Below are 12,715 nucleotides of genomic sequence, written 5' to 3' on the forward strand. Positions count from 1 at the left end.
CGAATATGCGTGTAAACCACAAGTGCACGGTGTCGAAGTAATACATCCCAGGTGAATGGGTATCGTATCCACAAGGAGTAGGGAATAAAAATACTTAATTTTTTTCTTAACAAAGTGAAAGATGAATAATTGTTTTGTTAAGAAGATGTAATTTAAACAAGAATAAAAGACACAAGAAAGAGAATCACAAGTAAAAGGGGAGGTAAGGCAATCGATAAAAATGGGGCACTTAAATATTATTCCGCCTAGGACGATCAATTCAAGTGTAAAACCATCTATTATAATTCCTATCTAATGTATTAATGTGTCATGGAGATCCTTCAATACATGGTCCCAAATCTAAGGTCAACCATGCCTGACTCTATACATGTCGCGGAGGAGAAATCGAACAATCTCAACCCCTCACACTAGTACACAATCGCAATAAGTTCTAGGGATTCCAAGTGATAAATCCTCTTCCTAGATGTAGACCTAATCCTTTGGTCCAGGTGGAAGGTTCCTAGTCACAATTAAACCCTAGGTGCTAAAATCACTTCAACGCTTCACTCAGTTGCCACTGCAACTAAGCCCCAGCTGAAGGTCATTTCTTAGCACATTCACTCTACTATGACGGCAAAGAACTCGAGGAAATGGAGGAAATAAAGGTCATCCTTTAGCACATTCACTCTACTATGCCTCTCAACCCTCTCTAATCTAGCTTTGTCTAACTCTCGTGGTGTGTCACTGACTCACAAGGGTTACCAATAAGAACTCCCAACCCTAGTGTCACTCTAAGGGAGTATTCATTCAATCAAACATTTAAGATTGGAATTCAATTAAAGCATCAATTAATAAAAGCATAATAAAAGTGATAAGTGCTTGTGTGATAAGAATACAAAGTGTTCTTTCCTTATGATGAGCATTACTTTTATCGGGTTTTAACGCTAATGTGTGTATTTATGTTACTTTCATGCAGATAGGGTTGTGAGGCCTAATATTAGAGAAAGAAGCCAATGTGGATCATAAATGCACCATTTGGAGGAAATCTTAAGAAGGTTCAAACTCGAAGCCAATAGTCGGGTTCGAAATGCGGGAATATTTGCCAACATCCTCGTATTTAAGTTAGCACAACGATTTGGAGGGGCACAAGGGCAATCACATTCAAGCATTCTAGCTTGTGCATGTATAGCAAGATCTCCACCAACATGTCCATTATTGAAGAAGCAAAGCGATCAATGACGTAAACGTGTGCCCGTTTACGTTAGTTGATACTGTAGCACACATGGTAGTGTGGATTCCCTATTTCAGCCCAATTTGAGGCCGATTTCAGCCCCAATTTGAAAATTCTTTTCTTCATCTTTTCCACAACTTGAGAGAGGATGGAGGCTATGGTTTAGAGGGATTTTGGCAAGGCTTTTGGAGTGGTTCTCCGGCTTCGACACTGCGCTCCACTTGGAAGAAAGTTATTGGAGGAGCTTTCGTCGGCACCGATTCGGTGAGGTGTGCCCTAGGCTTGACAAGGGGACCTTTGGAGAGGACGAGGCCACTCCACAAGACCATTGACACAAACACCGAGGGGGTTTTTCTATGGATTACTTATTTCTACATTCGATTTCGTTGTTGATTGTAGCTAGCTCCATGGAGAGCTAAACCCCGTAGTGGGTACTTGGATTTGTGAACCCTAGGATGCTATTGTTTCTTTAAACCTTTTATTATGCTTTCCTTAATTGATGTTTTAATTGAGTTCCAATCTTAAATGCTTATTGAATGATTTCCCTTAGAGTGACACTAGGGTTGAGAGTCCATATTGGTAACCTTTGTCGATGAGTGACACGCCATGAGGGTTAGACAAAGCTAGATTAGAGAGGGTTGAGAGGGTGAGTTGAGAGGTAGCGGAGCGTCTCCTTTCTCTTTCAATTTGATTCATCCTACCTCCATTTCCTCAAGTTCTTTGTTGTCATAGTAGAGTGAATTGGCTAAAGGATTACCTTCCACTGCGGCTTAGTTGTAGAGGCTCCGGAGTGAAATGTTGAAGTGATTTTAGCACATAGGGCTTAATTGTGACTATGGACCTTCCACCTAGACCAAAGGGTTAGGTCTACACATAGGAATATGGTTTATCACAAGGAATCCCTAGAACTCATTGCTATTCAATACGAGTGCGAGGTTGAGAAATTGTTTAATTTCTCCTCCGGGTATCTATAGAGTTAGGCATAGTTGACCATAGATTTGGGATCATGTATCTTAGGATCTCCACAACTCATTAATGCATTAGTTAGGAAGCATAATAGTTGGTTTTGCACTTGAAGTAATAATTCTAGGCGGAACAATATCCGAGTACCCGATTTACATTGATTGCCTTTTTCCTCTCAATTATTGTGCCTCTCTCTCTGATTTCTTCTCTCTTTTTATATCACTCTCATTCATCATACCGTCGATTTATTATCATCATAGTTAGATAGCAATCATTGTGTTTCTATTCACTATTCCCTGTGGATACGATACCCACTCACCTAGGATTTATTACTTCGACACTTGTGCACTTGCGGTTTATACGCATATTCGGTCGTGTCAAGTTTTTGGCACCATTGCCGAGGAATATGCGTTTTAGAGACACTTTGCACTTTGCTATTTTAGTTATTTATCATTCATTCTATTTCACACTTTCTTATTCTTCCATCATTCTCTTTTGTCTTCTTTTGTCATGTCTTACTTTTTCTTGCAAGGAGTTTAAATGATGATTGATCCTCTCATTTCTCTGTATTCTCGAGTTGAAGCTCTGAGTGAACAAGTTGATAGAATTATTGTTTTACAACAACAGAGCTTTCCTTGTTGTAGCACAAATCATCCAATTGAAAAGGGCTATCCAAACTTCTTGTGCAATAGTGATGGACAATATTGGGAAGCACCTCAAGAGGAATGTCAAAAGGGTGAGATACTCGGAGAGGATGTACTTCAATTGCAAAAAGTATTAGCTAATTTTTTTAAAGCAACTGATGTCCATGTCCAAAATATTGAGACCACACTAAGATGTCATGAAGCATCCTTTAAAAACCTTGAGCATCAATTAGGAGGGATACTTGACACACTCTCTAAAGAACAACAAGTATTTGACCAAGCAATTCAAGTTCCTTATAGAAATGATGTGGTAGTGAATGACATTGCAGAAGTTGGGCAAATTGAGTACATTGGTACAAAAAATGAAAAGGAAGAAGTTGAATACCATTTTGAGATTTTGTAGTATGTGAATGAAGATTGTTCTTGTGAGCGAGAAAATTTTCTAGAGGATTTGCTAGTGTCATGTCCCTTACAAGCTGAAAATACTCAAGAAGAAGTAAATCCTAAGGTAATGGAAAAAGCACCTTGCTTTGGGATTGATCAATTCACAAATTACAAAAAAGAGATTTTGGGTTTGGAAGAAGACGTGGGTAGGAAATTGTAGCCATCCAATGACCCACCTGTGCTAAGCTTGGACAATTCCCAACCCAAAATGTTTCCTTGGAGGCCAAAGGTAAGATGGTTGGACTCTCCAACAAATATTCCACCCCGGCAAGTAGATTTTTAGTTTAAGGGAAGTAGCTATGCATTGTCTAGTCGGGAACAACATACTCTTTTCAAGCTTCCATAAGGGAAGGAAGAGATACGTCAAGCTAAGTGATGTAAAACAAGCGCTTCTTGGGAGGTGACACGTCCGAATAATGCGTGTATGTACCGCAAGTGCACGGGTGTCGAAGTAATAAATACCCGGTGAGTCGGGTAGTCGAATCCACAGGGATCAGGGCTACTAGTACTAACTTCTTCTCTGCTATCTAGCCTAATGATAATGGGATAGTGTGGTGATCTAATGTGCGAAGAGATGAACACCGGAGACGAATATGCAAGGGTAAAATGGAAGCAGAATCTTAATCAGTAAAAGTGGGGTATTCGGGCAATGCTCCCCTTAGGATTCAGGTATTAGGTACCGGATAAGCAAAGTGTTTCTATGATGAGTAAGTTAAGTCGAGGAAATCCAAACATAATCGGGTCTATCTCTAGATCACCGATACTAGTCCCCTGCGAGGTCCCGGTGGAGAAATCGCTCAATCTCAACACCTCACACCATATATGACCGCAAAGCACTCTAGGGATTCCAAACTGTGTATCCAATTCCTAAAGATTGATCGAACCCTAATTCCCGGTGAAGGATCCTAACCCCCTACAAGGTCCCGGCGGAGAAATCGAGCAATCTCACGCCTTCCACCAAATATGGTTGTATAGAGCTTAGGGAATGGAGATAGAATACACCAATCGGAGGGGAAAGGGGACACTTCACTATCTCATGACTCACCCTCTCAACCCTCTTCAATCTTGAGGTTCTAACCCTAATAGAGATCTCTCTCCCACCAAGGCAACAAATCATGCAAACCAAATAACCATAAGATCAATAAGGCAAGCAAGCATTAAACAATCAAGAATGAAAACTTAATCAAACTCGGATTAACTAGAAACACAAAAGCAAATCCACAAAAAGATGAGAATCCTAGGGTTCACAAGCCCAAATACCCTCTAGGGTTTTAGCCCTCCATGGAGCAACATACAAAAACACACAATCAATGAATGAAAGTACATTAAAACCATAGAAATAAACCCCTTATATATGAGCCCGATGGCCTTCATGGAGAGCTTCGACGTCTTGAAGGACCCACTCCGAAGCTAGGTTCACGGTGGCTTCCTTGATGCTATGATGGAGGAGGAATCGATCAAAGTTGGTGACGAAGCGCCTCCAAAGCCGCAAAGACCTCCTCTCCAAACCCTAGCCGTCTCACCCCTCAAGAGCCGCACAAAAGATGAGAAAGAATAGGGCAAAAGCGGCTGTTTATAGGGCCTTAGATCGCGTGCATCACGTGCCCTCACGCGCGCGTGTGGATTTTTCCACGCGCCCTGCGTGAGTGCAGAAATTTCCCGCGGGCGCGCGGAATTTCCAGCGGCGCGTGAGCGATGAATTTTGCTACAGTAATGCTACGGTGAAATTGGTACAATACTTTTCACAAAACGCGATCCGAACACTCTTCTCTTAAGGCCACATGTCCGGGCACGCGTCCATGTGGTAGGCTATAAAACTTTTTCTTCATCGGCGTATCTTTGAGAGGTCTTGCAATCTTCACAAAGAGAAGGAATATGAAGATGTGGCTGCCTTTGTGCCCTTCAAATAGTGAATTGACTTGAATCTTCTTAGAAGTTGGCACACATCTCCACGTTTATGAGCTGCTCTCGTGTCTTGATCCTTGAATTGAACAAGAACTCCCAACATTGTGTCTTTATAGCCTATCTTTTGCTTCCTTTTTTTACTCTTTAAAGCATTCACAACCTATATGCATAAAAAGAACACCAAATACACAATATGAGACATAAACCACAGTAAAAATGATGCTCAATGCATGTAAAACATATATAAAAATATGTCTACTCAAGCACTTATCAGGAGGCAACCCAAGTTTTTAAAGTTTTTCTAGTGTTTAGTTAGAATTTGCATGAATAAGGCTTTAAGTGTTGGTGTCTTGATTCTTAGATGTTGTTGCTGTGATTTCCTTGAGGACATTTTGGTGTTATCATGTGTCTAATCATGTGTGGCAAAGAATATTGTTCATTTGAGCGTGTTTTTCATGTTTTCTCTAGTTAAAATTGCATTGTTAGGCAGGCTATGAAAGTATATCTATATTTATGAATTTTCTGCCGAGCCTGCAAAGTTTTCTAAGTGCTCGGAGAAAATACACGCCCGTGTGGAATTTCTGCACGGGCGTGCATTTTCATTCAGAGCTCATCTAGAGACGGCACAGGGGCATGGGCTCGCCCCTGTGAGCGACCTTGTGATGGTCCACGCCCATGTGGAATATTTTCACGGGCATGTGTTTCCCTGCAGAGACTTAGAGTTTTTTCTCGAGAAGACACAGGGGCGTGCATCTGCCCTTGCGAATTAACCAATAAGGATCTACGCCCGTGAGCCTACTCGCCCGTGTGGATGTACAGAACTCAAAAGGATGTGTTTTTTCTTTATAAATTTATTTTTCCTTTTTATCTTTTCACTCCCAAACATTCTGAAAATGCATCCTTGTACTCTCCCGACCTCTCACCGTTGTTTTAGAGGGTTGTTACTTGAGTTTTCCGGCCATTTTTTTATATTCTTTCATTCTCATTTTGTCGGTAAGCTTCTCTTTCTCTTTCTTTGCCCAATCTTAATTTATTTTCCAGCACCAGCATCATCTTCACTAGTAGCGGCAACAAATGCACCAGCAATTGACACCGACACTTGAGGCATCTTTACCTTCTTTGTTCTTATTTTTAGTAGTTTATTTTTTCATTTTATTTTGAACTTGTATACTCAGAAAGGATCTTCCTTTTGAGTTTATTTTTTATTTTTATCTAGAGTTGTATTTCATTTCTCTATCTTTTATATACTCGAGTCATTTTTGTTTATTGAGCTTCACTGAACCCCTTGTGTATGCGTGCAGATAGTCTTGTCAGTATGGGAATTGAGAACTAGTCATGGACACGGTCAAGGTGTTCTACACTTGGCCGTGTGTGCTTCAGTCCAAAGGATTTAGCTCCATCAAACGCACCACTAGAAATCAGGGGAGTATTGTTTCAATTGCCCACTCTCATATGTGTTTTAAATTGTATTACTTTTATTGTGATTACATGGGTACATTGAGGGCAATGTACATCTTAAGTCTGAGGGGAGGGAGTTTACATTGCACATATCCTTATCCTTTATATAAATTTTGATTGACATACATGCTCACATAGCCAATGGTTGTTCACCTTAGTTGTTATGCTTGTATTCTTGAGTTTAGGAGAAATTTAAACATTGAATGTTCTCATGCTGTAGTTTTTACTTGAATTTCTAGGAATGTTTACTCGATAAATATTTGTGCACCACTCTCTCATGAAACAAATACATCCTAGGGTTCACAAATGCAAGTACCCACTAGGGGGTTTAGCTCTCCATGGAACTAGTTACAATCAACAATGAAATCCAATGTACAATGGACTCTTAAGAACTTCTAAGTCTTGTTGAGCTAATCCTAGTTTTGTATCATGTAGAGTACTGTAAGGATGTGATCTAGGGTGAAAAAAAAGAGAAAAGAAAAAAAATGAGTCTATGTCAGCATTCCTTTACTATTGAAGCATGAATGCGTCTATGTAGACTGTAATCGTGTAGTTGGGTGGCTCTTGTGCTTAACCAGCATGTGCACCCTCCAGAAAGATTTTAAAATGATGTTGGTGTAGTCTACATTAGTCGGACTCAAAAAAAAGAAATGAATCATGAAATGAAAAAAAAAAACTGTAGTGATCTTTTTGAGTACCTACCAAAGGTTTTGAGATGAAAGTGGATTTAGTTTCGAGCTATAGAATTAGAAGGATCTTACTTGGCCATTGAAGTAGCACTTAGTAGTTTAAGACTTAGTATTCTTTGTAAGTGGAGTGATTAGCATCTAGAACTGTACTGATTGAAGTCCTTAGGGTAGACCAGATCAGGGCAAATTGGATATAAGATTCACTTACACGGCACAGACATATAAGGGATAAGAAAGGATATTTTTATTATGCTTATTGACTATAACTCAACATCTATGTATCATTGTCCATTGCTCTTGGAGTATTATATTTGCTTGATGCCAGAGGTAATGCATTTAGCCACTTTTTAGTCTCTTTGATTTTCATGAGTTGATTGCTTGGAGACAAGCAACGCTTAAGTGTGGGGATATTTGATAAGTGTCTAAATGTAGGTGTTTTCGTATATATATCATATTCACTTTGCATGTATTTTGTGAGGTTTGATGCTCATTTTGCGCTTAATCTTCTACTATTTGCTTTATAGGGCATAAGGAAGCCATGGAGAACAAGAAGATATCATTTAGGAGAAAAGACAAGAAAACAGGAACTTCATACCACTCCCAATACTACCCAGTATGGGGGCCGTATGCACTGTAGCAACGGAATGATTTGTAGTTGTCTGCCCAGATTTCCATACTACCCAGTATACGGGGCCGTATGGAGGCCATATGCACCCAGTATGAAACACAAATCTAGGGTTTTTGAGTGCTATACAACCCCCATACGACCCCTATATGGCCCGTATGTCGTGGGGGGGGGTATAAATATTGACTTTTAAGTCAGAACAAGGGGTTTTTTGCTGGGCTTATTTTGGGAGACCACTTCATAGGCTTTGGAGGGACATTGGGAAGGAGAAGAAAGGCAAGGAAGCTAGGAGATCATTCAATGCCAAGGTCCAAGATTCTCAAGGCAAGAAGGCAGCATCATTCAAGGGAAGATCTACCACGATTGGAAGGAAGGAGACCCGCGGTTAGAGGAAGCGTCATTCGGCATTCCTTTGGTAGGGGAAGAGTCATTCAGGAAATATTCTACCTCCTCCTCCACCATTTCATCTAGGGAGTGTCACTTATGCTTTTCTTTTGTGCTTCACTTGATTGTATTGCTTGTTGTGGGATGATGACACACTAGACCACTAAGGCCACCGGGTGTTGGTGAACCTTGGGGGGTTTTATCATGTATTTTGGATGATTACTTGTTTATTCCATGCTTGGGTAATTTTGAGATTTAATCCATCATTTTCATGCTAAGTGGTACACTAAGGAGAAATTTGTAGCTCTTTTATGAGTGATTCATGTAGATGTGACTTGCTCGAATGTATTAGATCATGAATGGATTAGAAGGGGATACTTGTATCATCACGTCGAGAAATCGGGGGTTTGGTAGCCCTCCATGTAGGTTTAAGCCGAAGAAGAGTAGGCTTACTCCTAAGTGAGATTTCCTCGTACTTAATGCAATCGTAGGAATGTGGATCTAGAAGAAATTCCTATCTATGTTCGTATGGGGTTTTGGTTCAATCGTCGAGAAATTGTGGTTGTTCTAATCTTAGAAACTCATGGTCCATTTTACAATTGCATCTTTTATTCATCATCCATGTTTCATGATAACCCCTCAAGGGGATCCGCATCCATAGGCCTTTGCATTACATTGAGTTTCTTGCTTGCTTATTGCTTGTTCTCTCTAATTTGTTGATAATCTTATTTTAGTTTTAATTGCACCTAGTAGAGTAAATTCCCTCATGTGAGATCTTAGGCTAGATAATATCTCAAGAAGGAGTAATAGGAGATCTTTAGCCCCGTGGAATACAGTCCTCGTGTCTTCACACGGGGTTTTACTTGGCAATCCCATACACTTGCGGGGAAGCAATTAGATATTGTATAGTAGTTACTTGAGCAAGACGTGACCTTTCCCTTTGTGCTGAGACCTCGAGCTGCACTAACTTCTCCATCATCTCTAGCATCACCATCATCACAATCAGCACCATCATCATCATTATCAGCATCAGTAACAGCAGACCCACCAGCAGCACTTGACAGCGACACTTAAGGTGTCTTTATCTTTCGTTGCTTTTATGTTTTTTGTATTTTATCTTTGCATTTATTTTGGACTTGTATCACCCAGAAAGGATCTTCCTTCTGAGTTTATCTTTTTAGTTTCCTCCCCACATCTTCAAATACAATTCCCCGAAATTTTTCTTTGCACTTGAATATTATTGATTGCTTGATGGAATAGTCGATATTGAGGCAAGTAGTGTCTTCAAATGTGGTCGATGGAGTTTCTTCAACTTCCTAAAATTTTTCCATGGCCATGATCTCATCCATCCTTTTATCTTCCTTCAATTTCAACTTGAGGTGGAACATCCAGTATTTGCTCAAAAGGTATTGGCTCTACATTAATAGCTTCTTCAACCTCCAACATCTCAATGCCAACTTCCACCTCAATTTCACCTTTATTCTCTTCCTTACTAATGTCATTCCCATATATGTCTACAATAGTTCTTGGCAACTTGGTCAATATATTGGAAGACTCTTCCATCTTGTTTTTCACACTTTGAATAGATTATTGGGCATTAAAAATTTTGGCATTCAAGGCTTCAAGTTCAGTGACCGCATTCATCATGAATCTTGAAAACACAATCTTGTGTATTGAAACCCCATTGATTATGTTTCTTACTATGGTTGACTGGAAGTTGGTAATGCTACGGTTCTGAAAAGGAGGGTTCTTGTAGCAATCCTTGGTATTAGCGCTTACACCTAATAAAAGCAATGCTCATCGTAAAGAAAGAATACTTCGTATTCTTAACACACAAGCACTTATCATACATCGTGGATTCAATTTTCGATGAAATTCTTGGATTGAACAAACGTGAATACACATGTTGTGCTCAAAGGCATTCGGGTGTGTGGCAACCTCCATTGTGTTTAAGAAAATATATAAATTGGAGGGGCACAAAGGCAGTCATACTCATGTGTTCCTACTTGTGCAATACTAGCAAGATCTTTGTCAATGTGATTTCATTGAAGACACAATGTGATCTACTACATGGATGTGGCCCCATTCATGTGGCATCGATGAAAAGTGTGGATTCGGGAGTATTTTTGGAGAAGTGCTGTACCAATTTACTATAGGAAAAATACTGTAGCAGTCACTGTTTACTGCTTGTAGAAAATTAATTTCTGGAAATTCACACGGGTGTCTTGAAATTCCACATGCCATTATTAATGGTTGATTCCAGCCCCTATGAAAACCATGAATTCAGACGTTTTGAAGGATCCATTTCTCATCTTTTGCACATCTTTGGAGGTGCTCATGGCTAGATTTTGGATAGGCTTTGGCTAGGTCTTTGGAGTAGTTCCACGGCCTTCGATACCATGCTCCTTCAGAAGATAGTTATTTGGGGAGCTTTCGTCGGTATTGATTTTGCAAGGTGTGGCCTGGGTTTGATGAGGGTACTAATAAATGCTTGTGTGATAAGAATACGAAGTGTTCTTTCCTTATGATGAGCATTACTTTTATACGGTTTGAACACTAATATGTGCGTATTTATGTTACTTTCATGCAGATAGGGATGTGAGGCCGAATATTAGAGAAAGAAGTCAATGTGGATCATAAATACAGCATTTGGAAGAAATCTTGAGAAGGTTCAAACGCGAAGACATAAGTCGGGTTCGAAATGCGGGAATGTGTGCCAACCTCCTCGTATTCAAGTTAGCAAAATGATTTGGAGGGGCACAAGGGCAGTCACATTCAAGCATTCCAGCTTGTGTATGTATAGCAAGATCTCCACAAACATGTCCATTATTGAAGAAGCAAAGCGATCTATGACGTAAATGTGTGTCCATTTACGTTACCTTGATGAAAACATGGATTCAGGAGAGTTTCGGGCTGGTACTGTAGCAGGGACTGTAGAAAACATTGTAGCAAAACATTGTAGCAGGTACCATTCACAGCCAGCCGAAGAAGGATGAAAACAGAGAACCCACATGGGCGTGTGGAAATTCCACAAGCCCGTGCGAAAAATCCATAGGGGCGCCCACATGGGCGTGTGGATTCCCGATTCTAGCCCTATTTAAAGCTAATTTTAGCCCCGATTTCAGAATTTATTTCTCCATATTTTCCCTAACTTGAGATAGGGTGGGGGTTAGGGTTTTGAAAGGTACTGGTGAGGGATTGGGAAAGGTTCTATGGCTCCAACATCACGCTCTACTTGGAAGAAGGTTAGTGGGAGAGCTTTCATCGGTAACAATCCGGCGAGGTGTATCCTATGCCGAACAAAGGGATCCTTGGACAAGTAGAGGACTCTCCACAAGACCATCTCCATGATTATCGAGGGAGTTTTCTATGGATTGTTTGCTTTTACATTTGATTTCATTGATTGTAATTAGCTCCATGGAGAGCTAAACAACCTAGTGGGTACTTAGGTATTTGTGAACCTAGGATGTATTCGTTTCATTGAACCTCTTTATTATGTTTTCAATTAATTGTTGTTTTATTTGAGTTCCAATCTTGAATGCTTGATTGTATGAATACTCCCTTAGAGTGACACTATGGTTGAGAGTTCTTGTTGGCAACCCTTGTGAATGAGTGACACACCACAAGAGTAAGGGAAAGATAGATTGGAGAGGGTTGAGAGGATGAGTCGAGAGGTAGTGGAGAGTCCACTTTCCCCTCCGGTGTGATTTATTCTACCTCCATTTCATCAAGTTCTTTGCGGTCATAGTAGAGTGAACGGGCTAAAGGATGATCTTCTGCTAGGGCTTAGTTGCGGGTGCAACGCAGTGAAGCGTTGAAGTGATTTTAGCAACTAGGGATTAATTGTGGCTAGGGACCTTCCACATGGACCAAAGGGTTAGGTCTACATCTTGGAAAAGGATTTATCACTTGGAATCCCTAGAACTCATTGCAATTCTATACGAGTGTGAGGTTGAGAGGTTATTCAATTTCTCCTCAGGGATATGTATAGAGTTAGGCATAGTTGACCTTAGATTTGGACCATGTATTTAAGGATATCCACGACTCATTATTGCATCAGTTAGAAAGTATAATAGAGGGTTCTTTCACTTGAAATGATTGTCCTAGGAGGAACAATATCTGGGTAGCCCATTATATTGATTGCCTTACCTTCTCCTTTACTTGTGCTCTCTCTCTCTTGTTCTTTTACTTTTTTTATTTCACATCTTGTCACACATATCACTATTCATCTTTCACTTAGTTAAGAAACAATTTAAGTGTTTATATTCCCTGCTCCCTATGGATGCGATACCCCACTCAGCTGGGATTTATTACTTTGACACCCGTGCACTTGCGGGACATACCAAAAGGCGTTGTCAGGAACCCTGACAAGGTCACTTTGCGTATATCCCGC

This window comes from Dioscorea cayenensis, chromosome 1 (genome assembly GCF_009730915.1).
Source record: "Dioscorea cayenensis subsp. rotundata cultivar TDr96_F1 chromosome 1, TDr96_F1_v2_PseudoChromosome.rev07_lg8_w22 25.fasta, whole genome shotgun sequence".
Lineage (NCBI taxonomy): Eukaryota > Viridiplantae > Streptophyta > Magnoliopsida > Dioscoreales > Dioscoreaceae > Dioscorea > Dioscorea cayenensis.